Here is an 11,855-nt window from a genome sequence, read left to right as displayed (position 1 = left end):
GAGGACCTTTTTGCTTTGGTCGGGGGTGATTCCGAAAAAACACCCAAAAAACACGATGCGAATTGAAATAAGACCAATCAAAGGTTCGGGTTTGGGTTCGGGTTATGGTTATAGTTAGGGTTCGGGTTCGGGTTCGGGTTCGGGTTCGGGTTCGGGTTCGGGTCAGGGTCAGGGTCAGGGTTAGGGTTAGGGTCAGGGTTAGGTTTAGGGTTACAGTTAGGGTCAGCGTTGGGGTTAGGGTTAGAGTTAGGGGTAGGGGTAGGGTTAGAGTAAAAGTGAATTACCACCGAAAGAACAATCCAAGCTTATTTGTCCTCCTTCTATTGCGATGGAAACAAAACACCTTTGATTTGGGGTGATAACAAAAATGTCACTCTGCAATTTTTGAGTGAATGTGCAACAAAAACACCAATTTGAAATAATTTGCAAAAACGGTTTTCTTGTGTGAGTGTGTTCCTTTGTGGCTGACTAGCTGTTCTCCCTGTGCAAAGGTCAGAGGGGGCAGGGTTTTTGTTGACGCAGGTGATTTAGCTGTGGGAGGAGCTTATCAGAGCTAGCAGGACAGCAGTTGAAGAAGGAGCAAAAAGGGTTTTCTTGTGTGTGTGTGTTTCTTTGTGGCTGTTCTCCCTGTGCAAAGGTCAGAGGGGGCAGGGTTTCTGTTGAGGCAGGTGATTAGCTGTGGGAGGAGCTTATCAGAGCTAGCAGGGCAGCAGTTGAAGAAGGAGCAAACGGGGTTTTCTTGTTTGTGTGTGTTTCTTTGTGGCTGATTAGCTGTTCTCCCTGTGCAAACGTCTGAGGGGGCAGGGTTTTTGTTGAGGCAGGTGATTAGCTCTGGGAGGAGCTTATCAGAGCTAGCAGGGCAGCAGTTGAAGAAGGAGCAGAAAGGGTTTTCTTGTGTGTGTGTGTGTGTGTGTGTGTGTGTGTGTGTTTCTTTGTTGCTGTTCTCCCAGTGCAAACGTCAGAGGGGGCAGGGTTTCTGTTGAGGCAGGTGATTAGCTCTGGGAGGAGCTTATCAGAGCTAGCAGTGCAGCAGTTGAAGAAGGAGCAAAAAGGGTTTTCTTGTGTGTGTGTGTTTCTTTGTGGCTGACTAGCTGTTCTCCCTGTGCAAAGGTCAGAGGGGGCAGGGTTTCTGTTGAGGCAGGTGATTAGCTGTGGGAGGAGCTTATCAGACCTAGCAGGGAAGCAGTTGAAGAAGGAGCAAAAAGGGTTTTCTTGTGTGTGTGTGTTTCTTTGTGGCTGACTAGCTGTTCTCCCTGTGCAAAGTTCAGAGGGGGCAGTGTTTATGTTGAGGCAGGTGATTAGCTCTGGGAGGAGCTTATCAGAGCTAGCAGTGCAGCAGTTGAAGAAGGAGCAGAAGGGGTTTTCTTGTTTCTGTGTGTTTCTTTGTGGCTGACTAGCTGTTTTCCCTGTGCAAAGGTCAGAGGGGGCAGGGTTTCTGTTGAGGCAGGTGATTTAGCTGTGGGAGAGTAGCTTATCAGAGCTAGCAGGGCAGTAGTTGAAGAAGGAGCAAAAAGGGTTTTCTTGTGTGTGTGTGTGTGTGTGTGTGTGTGTGTGTTTCTTTGTGGCTGATTAGCTGTTCTCCCTGTGCGAAGGTCAGAGGGGGCAGGGTTTCTGTTGAGGCAGGTGATTAGCTGTGGTATGAGCTTTTCAGATCTAGCAGGGCAGCAGTTGACGAAGGAGCAAAAAGGGTTTTCGTGTGTGTGTGTGTGTGTTTCTTTGTGGCTGTTCTCCCAGTGCAAAGGTCAGAGGGGGCAGGGTTTCTGTTGAGGCAGGTGATTAGCTGTGGGAGGAGCTTATCAGAGCTAGCAGGGCAGCAGTTGAAGAAGGAGCAAAAAGGGTTTTCTTGTATGTGTGTGTGTGTGTGTGTTTCTTTGTGACTGATTAGCTGTTCTCCCTGTGCAAAGGTCAGAGGGGGCAGGGTTTCTGTTGAGGCAGGTGATTAGCTGTGGGAGGAGCTTATCAGAGCTAGCAGGGCAGCAGTTGAAGAAGGAGCAAAAAGGGTTTTCGTGTGTGTGTGTGTGTTTCTTTGTGGCTGACTAGCTGTTCTCCCTGTGCAAAGGTCAGAGGGGGCAGGGTTTTTGTTGACGCAGGTGATTAGCTGTGGGAGGAGCTTATCAGAGCTAGCAGGGCAGCAGTTGAAGAAGGAGCAAAAAGGGTTTTCTTGTGTGTGTGTGTGTGTGTGTGTGTGTGTTTCTTTGTGGCTGTTCTCCCAGTGCAAAGGTCAGAGGGGGAAGGGTTTTCTGTTGAGGCAGGTGATTAGCTCTGGGAGGAGCTTATTAGAGCTAGCAGTGCAGCAGTTGAAGAAAGAGCAAAAAGGGTTTTCTTGTGTCTGTGTGTTTCTTTGTGGCTGATTAGCTGTTCTCCCTGTGCAAAGGTCAGAGGGGGCAGGGTTTCTGTTGAGGCAGGTGATTAGCTGTGGGAGGAGCTTATCAGATCTAGCAGGGCAGCAGTTGACGAAGGAGCAAAAAGGGTTTTCTTGTGTGTGTGTGTGTTTCTTTGTGGCTGACTAGCTGTTCTCCCTGTGCAAAGGTCAGAGGGGGCAGGGTTTCTGTTGAGGCAGGTGATTAGCTGTGGATGGAGCTTATCAGAGCTTGCAGGGCAGCAGTTGAAGAAGGAGCAAAAAACGTTTTCTTGTGTGTGTGTGTTTCTTTGTGGCTGACTAGCTGTTCTCCAAGTGCAAAGATCAGAGGGGGCAGGGTTTCTGTTGAGGCAGGTGATTAGCTGTAGATGGAGCTTATCAGAGCTAGCAGGGCAGCAGTTAAAGAAGGAGCAAAAAGGGTTTACTTGTGTATGTGTGTTTCTTTGTGGCTGATTAGCTGTTCTCCCTGTGCAAAGGTCAGAGGGGGCAGGGTTTCTGTTGAGGCAGGGGATTAGCTGTGGGAGGAGCTTATCAGAGCTAGCAGGGCAGCAGTTGAAGAAGGAGCAAAAAGGGTTTTCGTGTGTGTGTTTGTGTGTGTATGTGTGTTTCTTTGTGGCTGACTAGCTGTTCTAGCTTTGCGAAGGTCACAGGGGGCAGGGTTTCTGTTGAGGCAGGTGATTAGCTGTGGGAGGAGCTTATCAGAGCTAGCAGGGCTGCAGTTGAAGAAGGAGCAAAAAGGGTTTTCGTGTTTGTGTGTGTGTGTTTCTTTGTGGCTGATTAGCTGTTCTCCCTGTGCAAAGGTCAGAGGGGGCAGGGTTTCTGTTGAGGCAGGTGATTAGCTGTGGGAGGAGCTTATCAGACCTAGCAGGGCAGCAGTTGAAGAAGGAGTAAAAAGGGTTTTCTTGTGTGTGTGTCTTTCTTTGTGGCTGATTAACTGTTCTCCCTGTGCAAAGGTCAGAGGGGGCAGGGTTTCTGTTGAGGCAGGTGATTAGCTGTGGGAGGAGCTTATCAGAGCTAGCAGGGCAGCAGTTGAAGGAGCAAAAAGCGTTTTCTTGTTTGTGTGTGTTTCTTTGTGGCTGATTAGTTGTTATTTGTCCTGTCTTCATGCTTTTTATGATGGAGGACCGCTGTAGCCACCCCCAACGACACATTCTCAAGATGGAGGGGGAGGGAACAGCTGCAGTCGCCTGCAGTTCCTGCACAATGTTTGCCATCTTGCCAAAGGTTGCAGGCAGCTTTACCTGCAGCAATTGCATGTTGATTGCCCTCTTAAAAGACAAAGTCCAGCAACTGGAGGAACGTGTAGCTACGCTCCAAAGAATTAGAGAGCTGGAGCTCTTCTTGGAAGCAACAGAGCACACCGTCTCCACCAAGGAGGAGACAGGGGACTCCCCTGAGAAGGAGGCTAGTTCACCAACACAGGAGCCAGATATATGGAGAAATATGACTCAAAGAAGAAGGAGGCCCAGGGTTCGCTCTGATTGTTTAGAAATACACAATCGCTTTGAGGTACTCTCCCCTAGCATGGAAGACGAAGAGCAGACTCCATTTGAGGATCTCTCCCTCATTACAGTCGATCAGGTATATGAAGATGAGAAGCAAAGTCAGTCCTCAGGGAATGTGCAGGCGACCTTGGAACGGACAGCTCACGGAAGAACCCCGACCAAACCCAAGAGGAGGCGTGTAGTGGTGATAGGGGGTTCCCTACTGAGGGAACAGAAGCAGTGATCTGTGGGCCTGACAAGATGTCACGGGAACTGTGCTGTCTCCCCGGGGCTAAGATCCAAGATGTAACTGAACGACTGCAAGGAATCATAAAACCCACTGACAAATACCCCTTCCTCTTGGTTCATGTGGGAACCAATGACACTGCAAGCAATAGCTTCCAGAAGATCGAAAGAGACTACGAGGCTCTCGGCAGGAAATTGAAGCAACTAAATGCACAAATTGTCATCTCATCTGTCCTCCGAGTTGACAACAAACTTGACATGAGCCAACAGTGTGACGCGGCAGCTAAAAAAGCCAATGCAATTCTGGGCTGCATCAATAGGAGTATAGCATCTAGATCAAGGGAAGTAATAGTGCCACTGTATTCTGCTCTGGTCAGACCTCACCTGGAGTACTGTGTCCAGTTCTGGGCACCACAATTCAAGAAGGACACTCACAAACTGGAACGTTTCCAGAGGAGGGCAACCAAAATGGTCAAAGTCCTGGAAACGATGCCTTATGAGGAACTGCTAAGTGAGCTGGGCATGTTTAGCCTGGAGAAGAGGAGGTTAAGGGGTGATATGATAGCCATGTTCAAATATATAAAAGGATGTCACATAGAGGAGGGAGAAAGGTTGTTTTCTGCTGCTCCAGAGAAGCGGACACGGAGCAATGGATCCAAACTTCAAGAAAGAAGATTCCACCTAAACATTAGGAAGAACTTCCTGACAGTAAGAGCTGTTCGACAGTGGAATTTGCTGCCAAGGAGTGTGGTGGAGTCTCCTTCTTTGGAGGTCTTTAAGCAGAGGCTTGACAACCATATGTCAGGAGTGCTCTGATGGTGTTTCCTGCTTGGCAGGGGGTTGGACTCGATGGCCCTTGTGGTCTCTTCCAACTCTATGATTCTATGATTCAATGAAAGCTTATTCGGCTTCTTTCTACACATATGGAAGCGGAAAAACGGTGTTGCGTTATTTTCGTTTCATTACACACACTTCGCGATTTCTGGGTCAATGTGCATTAACACCAAAGAACACGACTTGAAGTAAGTGAAATCCAAGATTCTTCTTTCTATGTAGCTGGAACACAAAACAACCTGTTTGGCTTTGTTTAGGCTTATTACACATCGCTTTGCTAGGGTTAGGGTTAAGGTTAGGGTTAGGGTTAGGGTTAGGGTTAGGGTTAGGGTTAGGGTTAGGGTTAGGGTTAGGGTTAGGGTCAGGGTGAATCCAAGCTTATTTGTCCTCTTTCTATTGAGGTGGAACCAAAACACCTAGCTTGATTTAGGCTGATGTCACTGCAATTTTTGGGTGAATGTGCATTCTAACCAAAAAACCACCAATTTGAAATAACCCAATCAGAGCTTTATCATCTTCTTTTTATGAAGATGGAACCCAAAAATTTTTTTTGCTTTCGTTGGGGGTGATTCTGGTGCACACCCAAAAAACACCATGCAAATTGAAATAATACCAATCAAAGCTTATGCGTCTTCTTTCTACGCATATGGAAGCGAAAGACGGTATTGTGTTATTTTGGTTTCATTACACACACTTTGCGATTTCTAGGTCAATGTGCATTAACACCTGTCAGGGGCTCAGGAGCAGAGGTACAGGGGAGAGAGGAAATGGAGAGCGAAGGGGAAGAATCTGAGGGCAGCGTAGGGGAGTACGACAGTGACCCAAGAGATTCCATGAGCTTCTCCAGCGAATCAGAAGATTCCCAGAAGGAGGCGCCGATGGTCAGGGCAAGGGGGGTCCCAGGGGAGACACACCAGAAACAAGGGGCCAGCGGGGACTCCCAAAGCAGCAGCTGGAAATCAGGACCAGCTTCCCCACCAGAGCAGAGTGGGGGGGAAGAGTCCCATGTGTCAGGGCCAGCGTCTCCTCCAGCAGGAGGAGAAGATGAGTCTGGGCTGACCACACCTCCATCGGAGAGTGGGGGAACGGAGGGGAGGTCAGGTCCAGCTAGCCTCCCCGAAGGGGGAAGCAGTGACAGGAGCAGTGAAACGGTCAGGAGGAAGGTTGCCGGCTGGGCGCGCGCGCCAAGTTCAAATGTAGAGGCACGTGGGACAGCAGAAAACCCGGATTGGGAACCAGGTCCTAAAGCCCGCCGGAGGCAGGGGGAAGACTCAGGGGACTCAGCGTCAGATGAGTCTCGGAAGAGTGGGACCCCAGCTGACAGGCGGAGCCAGAGGATGAAAGAGCAAAGGAAGAGGTGGAGCAAGGCTAGGGTCTTAAACTGGTGTCTGGGGGGAGGGGACTCAGACGGAGCTTCGGCGGTCTAGTGTGGTGGAGTCTCCTACTTTGGAGGTCTTTAAGCAGAGGCTTGACAACCATATGTCAGGAGTGCTCTGATGGTGTTTCCTGCTTGGCAGGGGGTTGGACTTGATTGCCCTTGTGGTCTCTTCCAACTCTATGATTCTATGATTCTATGATTCTATTGTTTGTTTCCCTGCATGATTTTTACATCAAAAGTATCCTGTGGAAAGAGGATACTTAATATCAAGAACTGGTTAGAACTAAAATAGGGAACAGAAAGTATCGCTTTGAAAACTGGAAGTACTCGATGAACTGAGGGGGGGGGAGAGAAGAAGGAACTGTTCTCCACTTTCACTTTTAAAGAACAAAGGACAGTGAAAAGGAAGAGAAGGTTCCGACGCCATTAAAGAACTTGAAGCGTAGTAATCAACAACGCATTTTGGTGGCTTTGGTTGAATTAACTTATTTTTGTTTTTTGTTTGTTAATCCTGCTTATGTTATTACTGGAATTGGAATATAGTAATATTTAAAAGACACTAAAGTACTGATTCATTTCCTCAATTCCCTTTTCTTCACTTCCGAATTATGCCATAACAACGGAGGACACCTAGCGGATAGAATAAAATATTGCAATTTGTTTTTTCTTCTTCTTCCAATTTTACGGACTTTAATTAAAGGGTGCTCTCGGATACCAAGACAGACAGACTTTGGATGTTATAATATAGTCCTTCTCCCCCTCTTTGGGTTCGATAATATATATTCCCTTTCCTTTTTGATTACTTTTTTATTATTAGGATTAAAGTGCTAATATTTGAAGTTAGGAATCTGAAGAGACTATAAAATTGAAAATCAAACTGAAAATTGATAACTAAAGCCAAAAGGAAGAAGCAGACTGGGTAACTAAGTGGATTAGCCTGAGTGGGGGACAAGAAGAGGAACAGGAACAGACCCTGCTTGGTTGCTGGAATATATTTTGGGGTTATATTGGTATTATTTGGGGATTGTGTAAAATTTTGTAAACGTACTTGGCATTTTGGTTGAGGGGTTACAAATTATAATTTAGAAATTGAGATATAAAAATATTTTGGTACGTAATAGAGGGTTTTGGGTTAAATAAGATATAATGTCGAATCCAACAAAGAGGATGGAGGGGGGGACACCAACAGAAAGAAAAGGATCCAAGCAAGAAATAGACTTCAAAGCAGATATATTAAGAATGTTTGCGGAAATTAAACAAAGTGAAAAAAATTAGAAGTAAAATTAGAACAAGTAGATAATAAGATTGGGAAAATGGATAAAAAAATGGACGAAACAGTTAATGAACTGAAAGGGCAAATAAAGGAAGTATTTAGAAGAACACAATCCGTGGAAGAGGGATTGAAAAAGACGAGATTAGAAATGAAAGATGTGAAACGTGAAGAAGATAGGATTAAAGTGGAGATGATGGAACTGAGTAAAGCGCAAGAAGAAATGAAGGACGTAATAGCCATGAATGAACTAAGGCAGAGGGAAGTTAATTTGAGACTTAGAGCAGTCCCAGAATCACAAGGTGAAAACATTAAAGAGAAATTGATAACAGAATTAGCTCAATGGATGAAATTACCAGTAGAAGAAATGGCAAGATCGGTACTGTCAGGGGTTCAGGAGCAGAGACGCAGAGAAGGGAGGAGACAGAGAGCGAGGGGGAGGAATACGAAGGAAAGATGAGTGGGGATGACGACCCGAGATCACCGAGCCTGTCCAGTGAGTCCGAGGATTCCCAGAAGGGAGCGCCAGCGGTCAGAGCAAGGGGGGAAAGCAGGGGGACACCCCAGGAAGAAGGGTCCAGAGAGGGATCAGAGAGCAGCAGTTGGAGATCGGGACCCACGTGCCCAGCCGGGAGCAGCGGGGAGAAAGGGGACCAGATATCGGGTTCCGGAGGCTTTCAGAAGGAGGGAGGGCATGAGTCAGGAGTAGTCACGCCCACCTCGGGGAGCGACGAAACGATCAAGAGGAAGGTAGGGAGTTGGGCGCGCGCGCCAAGTTCAAATGTAGCGGAAGCTGGCGCAGTAAGCAGCCCAGAGAGTGAGCCAGGTCCCAAAGCCCGCCGCAAGGAGGCGGAAGGGTCAGGGGGGTCCGCGTCAGAAGAGAGTAGGAAAGAAGAGACCCCGGGGGGCAGAAGGACCCAGAGACGGAAGGAAAGGCGCAGGAGGTGGAGCAAGGCTAGGGTATTAAACTGGTGTGCTAGAGGCGGAGACTCAGACGGGTCTTCGCCGGTCTGACCTAGAAGAAGTAGGGCTGCACATTGCAGTTTGGAAATGGAACCTGTAATCTAATAAAGACTCTTTTAACGTGAACGCTGGCTAACGTGGTCCTATGTGAGCTGGGACTGGGTGGCAGCCCTGACAGTAAGACCCGTCTCATAATAGCTTCGGACACCTGATACCTCGCAGCGGAGGCAGAAGCAGCGAGAGGAGGAAATTGGTGTTTGGGAGCAAGCTCACAACGGTTGGCAGAGATGACGGAAGCAGAGAAAATTTCAGCGCTGCAACAGGCAGTGACACAATTGAACGCAGAGGTACAGGCATCCAAGAAAAGGGAGGAGGATGCGGCGGCCGCCTACAGAGATCTCCACGCCAGGTTTGAAGCATTGGTTAAGCAAGGGCAACCAGGACCCAGACCGGAGGGGGTTGGGTTGGCACGGAGAGCAGGGGGGCTTGTGGCTCACTTCGATGGGAATTTACAACAGTACCCCAATTTTCGAGCAGACGTAATGTGCGCACTGCAACTGCTGGCAAAAGACTTTAGAGATGAGGAAGAGAAAGTGGGGTTTATACTATCCCATTTGCATGGGGATGCTAAAGCGTGGCTACGCAATTTGTGGAGGGATAAAGATCCGGCGCTTCAGAGTGCAGATGCCTTTATCAAAGCGATGGATGCGTGCTTTTTATCTACCATTGACGTGGATCTTGCCCGACGGGAGATTCATGGACTGAGACAAGGGAAGGCGAGCGTAAGGCAGTATCACGCCCGCTTTTTTGCGCTGGTCAGTGCCTTGGAATGGGACCGGGATTCGCCCCCAGTCAGAGACCTGTTCTGGGAGGGTCTGAGCAGTGCTGTTAAAGACGAAATTGCGAGGGGGGAGAGGCCCCGGAGCACGCAGGAGGTGGTCCAAAGGGCGCTGACTGTGGGGGTGAGGCTGGAAGAACGTCCATGGTGCAGAGACGAAGGACGTGGAGGGCGCGAAGCAGCGAGAAGTTTCTCTTTCGTTCCCAGGGAAGCTGCGCGTGCGCAATCCACACCTCCGCCAGGAGGGGGAGTGGAACCTATGGAGGTGGGAGGCGCCAGGGCTCAGTCAGCTACCAGAGCCCCTGCACCGGCAGCAGTCAAGACTAAACCTCCTAGAGGGAACCGGAAGTGTTATATATGCGACAGCTCACAACACTTGGCGAAAGAGTGTCCCCAGAGGAGCTCCAGGCACACTGCAGGCTCCGCAACAGTGAAAGCGGCCACGCAGCACAGCGAACCCCAGCAGGGAAACGACGATGTCTGGCTGGAGACAGAGGCACTGGGGCCCAGCCAGACGCATCAGTGAAGCAGTCCCCAGCGATCTTGCAACCAACGGACCCCCTCCCACCCAAACCAGTAGTGCAGCTCACCGCATCTCTCCAGCTACCCGATGGCGTCACTATCGAAGTGCCGCTTTCTGTGGATTCGGGAAGCAACGCAGACTTTATAGCGCAGGATTTTGTGGAGCAGCACGCTATACAGCTACTGCCTGCCACTCTGCCCCTGCAAGTCGTCACAGTGGATGGCAGAGAGTTGCTGGGGGGGCAGGTGGTGAAGCAGACGCCGCCAATGGTGATGCGACTTGGTAACCACAGGGAAGTCATCAGTTTTAATGTCACCCGACTGTCGGACACACCCATTGTGTTGGGCATGAGTTGGCTGGACAGGCACAGTCCGACACTGGCTTGGTACCAGCGACAGCTGATCTTCGGCTCCTCTTACTGCGCAGAACACTGCATCCTGCCCAGACAGGAGGGAGAGGAGGAGGAATCACAGCTGCAGTTGGGAACGTTGCAAGCAGTCCCCCACAAATACGCAGACTTTCTGGAAGTCTTCTGCGAGAAGGAGGCAGACAAGCTACCACCGCACAGGCAATATGACTGCAAGATTGACCTCCTACCAGGGGCGACGCTACCGAAAGGGAAGCTGTATTCCATGTCTGAGGACGAACTACAGGAACTCAAACAGTTCATAGATCACAATTTGGAGCGCGGTTTCATCCGGGAGTCCAAGGCAGTAGGGGGCAGTCCTGTTTTCTTCGTGAAGAAGAAGGACACGCCCCAAAAAAGACTTGTGGTGGATTTTCGCCTCTTGAACAAGATGACCAAGCCCTCTGATTTCCCCATGCCCAGGATTGACGACCTACTGGCGACGGTGCGCAAGGGACGCGTGTTCACCAAGTTGGACCTGCGAGGGGCGTACAATCTCATCCGCATGAGGGAGGGCGATGAGTGGAAGACAGCCATGTTCACGCCTCTGGGCACCTACGAATACAGAGTGATGCCGTTTGGATTGCAAAACGGTTCTCACTGTTTTCAAGCTTTCATGCATCATGTGTTGGCGGGACTCCTCTACAAGAAGTGCGTCTGCTTTCTGGATGACATCCTGATATTCTCCGAATCGCAGCAAGCACATGACCAAGACGTTCGGGAGGTGCTGCAGAGGCTGCAGCAGCATAGACTGTACGCCAAACTGGAGAAGTGCCAGTTCGACACGAATGAGGTGGATTTCTTGGGCTACAAGTTGTCGGACAAGGGGCTAGCCATGGACAGCGCCAAGGTTCGCGCGGTGTTGGATTGGAAGAGCCCGCGCAACCGGAAGGAGGTCCAGCGGTTTGTGGGCTTCGCCAACTTCTATCGCAAGTTTATCAAGGGGTTCGCGATGCAGACGGCGGCTATTACGGACACGCTAAGCTCCAAGAAAAAGAAATTCATCTGGACGGAGCAGGCGGAGCAGTCCTTTCAGGCACTCAAGCGTCTCTTCGCGTCGGAGGAGCAACTGCTGCATATCGACCCCAGCAGACCGATGCGGGTAGAGACAGACGCGTCCGATAGAGCAGTGGGAGCGGTCCTGCTGCAGAGGGACCCACAGGGGGTCTGGAGGCCGGGAGCGTTCTACTCCAGAAAGCTCAGCAAGTCGGAGCAGAACTACACCATCTGGGACAGGGAGTTGCTTGCCATTCATGCAGCTTTCAAGGCGTGGAGGCACTTCCTGATCGGCGCCAAGCACACGGTGCAGGTCTGCACGGACCACAAGAATCTGGAGCACTGGCGCACGGCGAAGTTCCTGAACCAGAGGCAGATACGTTGGGCGGAGTTCTTTGCTGACTTCGATTTCCGAATAGAGTACGTCCCAGGCGACACCAACATCATGGCGGATGCACTGTCCCGAAAACCGCAATACCTCGAAGAGGTTACGCCAGCGGCAGCCATGCACATCTTCGCGCCAACAGCGTGGGCGTGCGCTTCAGCCACAGTATACCT

This window comes from Podarcis bocagei, assembly GCF_964188305.1.
Source record: "Podarcis bocagei genome assembly, chromosome: W".
Taxonomy (NCBI): domain Eukaryota; kingdom Metazoa; phylum Chordata; class Lepidosauria; order Squamata; family Lacertidae; genus Podarcis; species Podarcis bocagei.
This window is presented reverse-complemented; position numbering follows the sequence as displayed.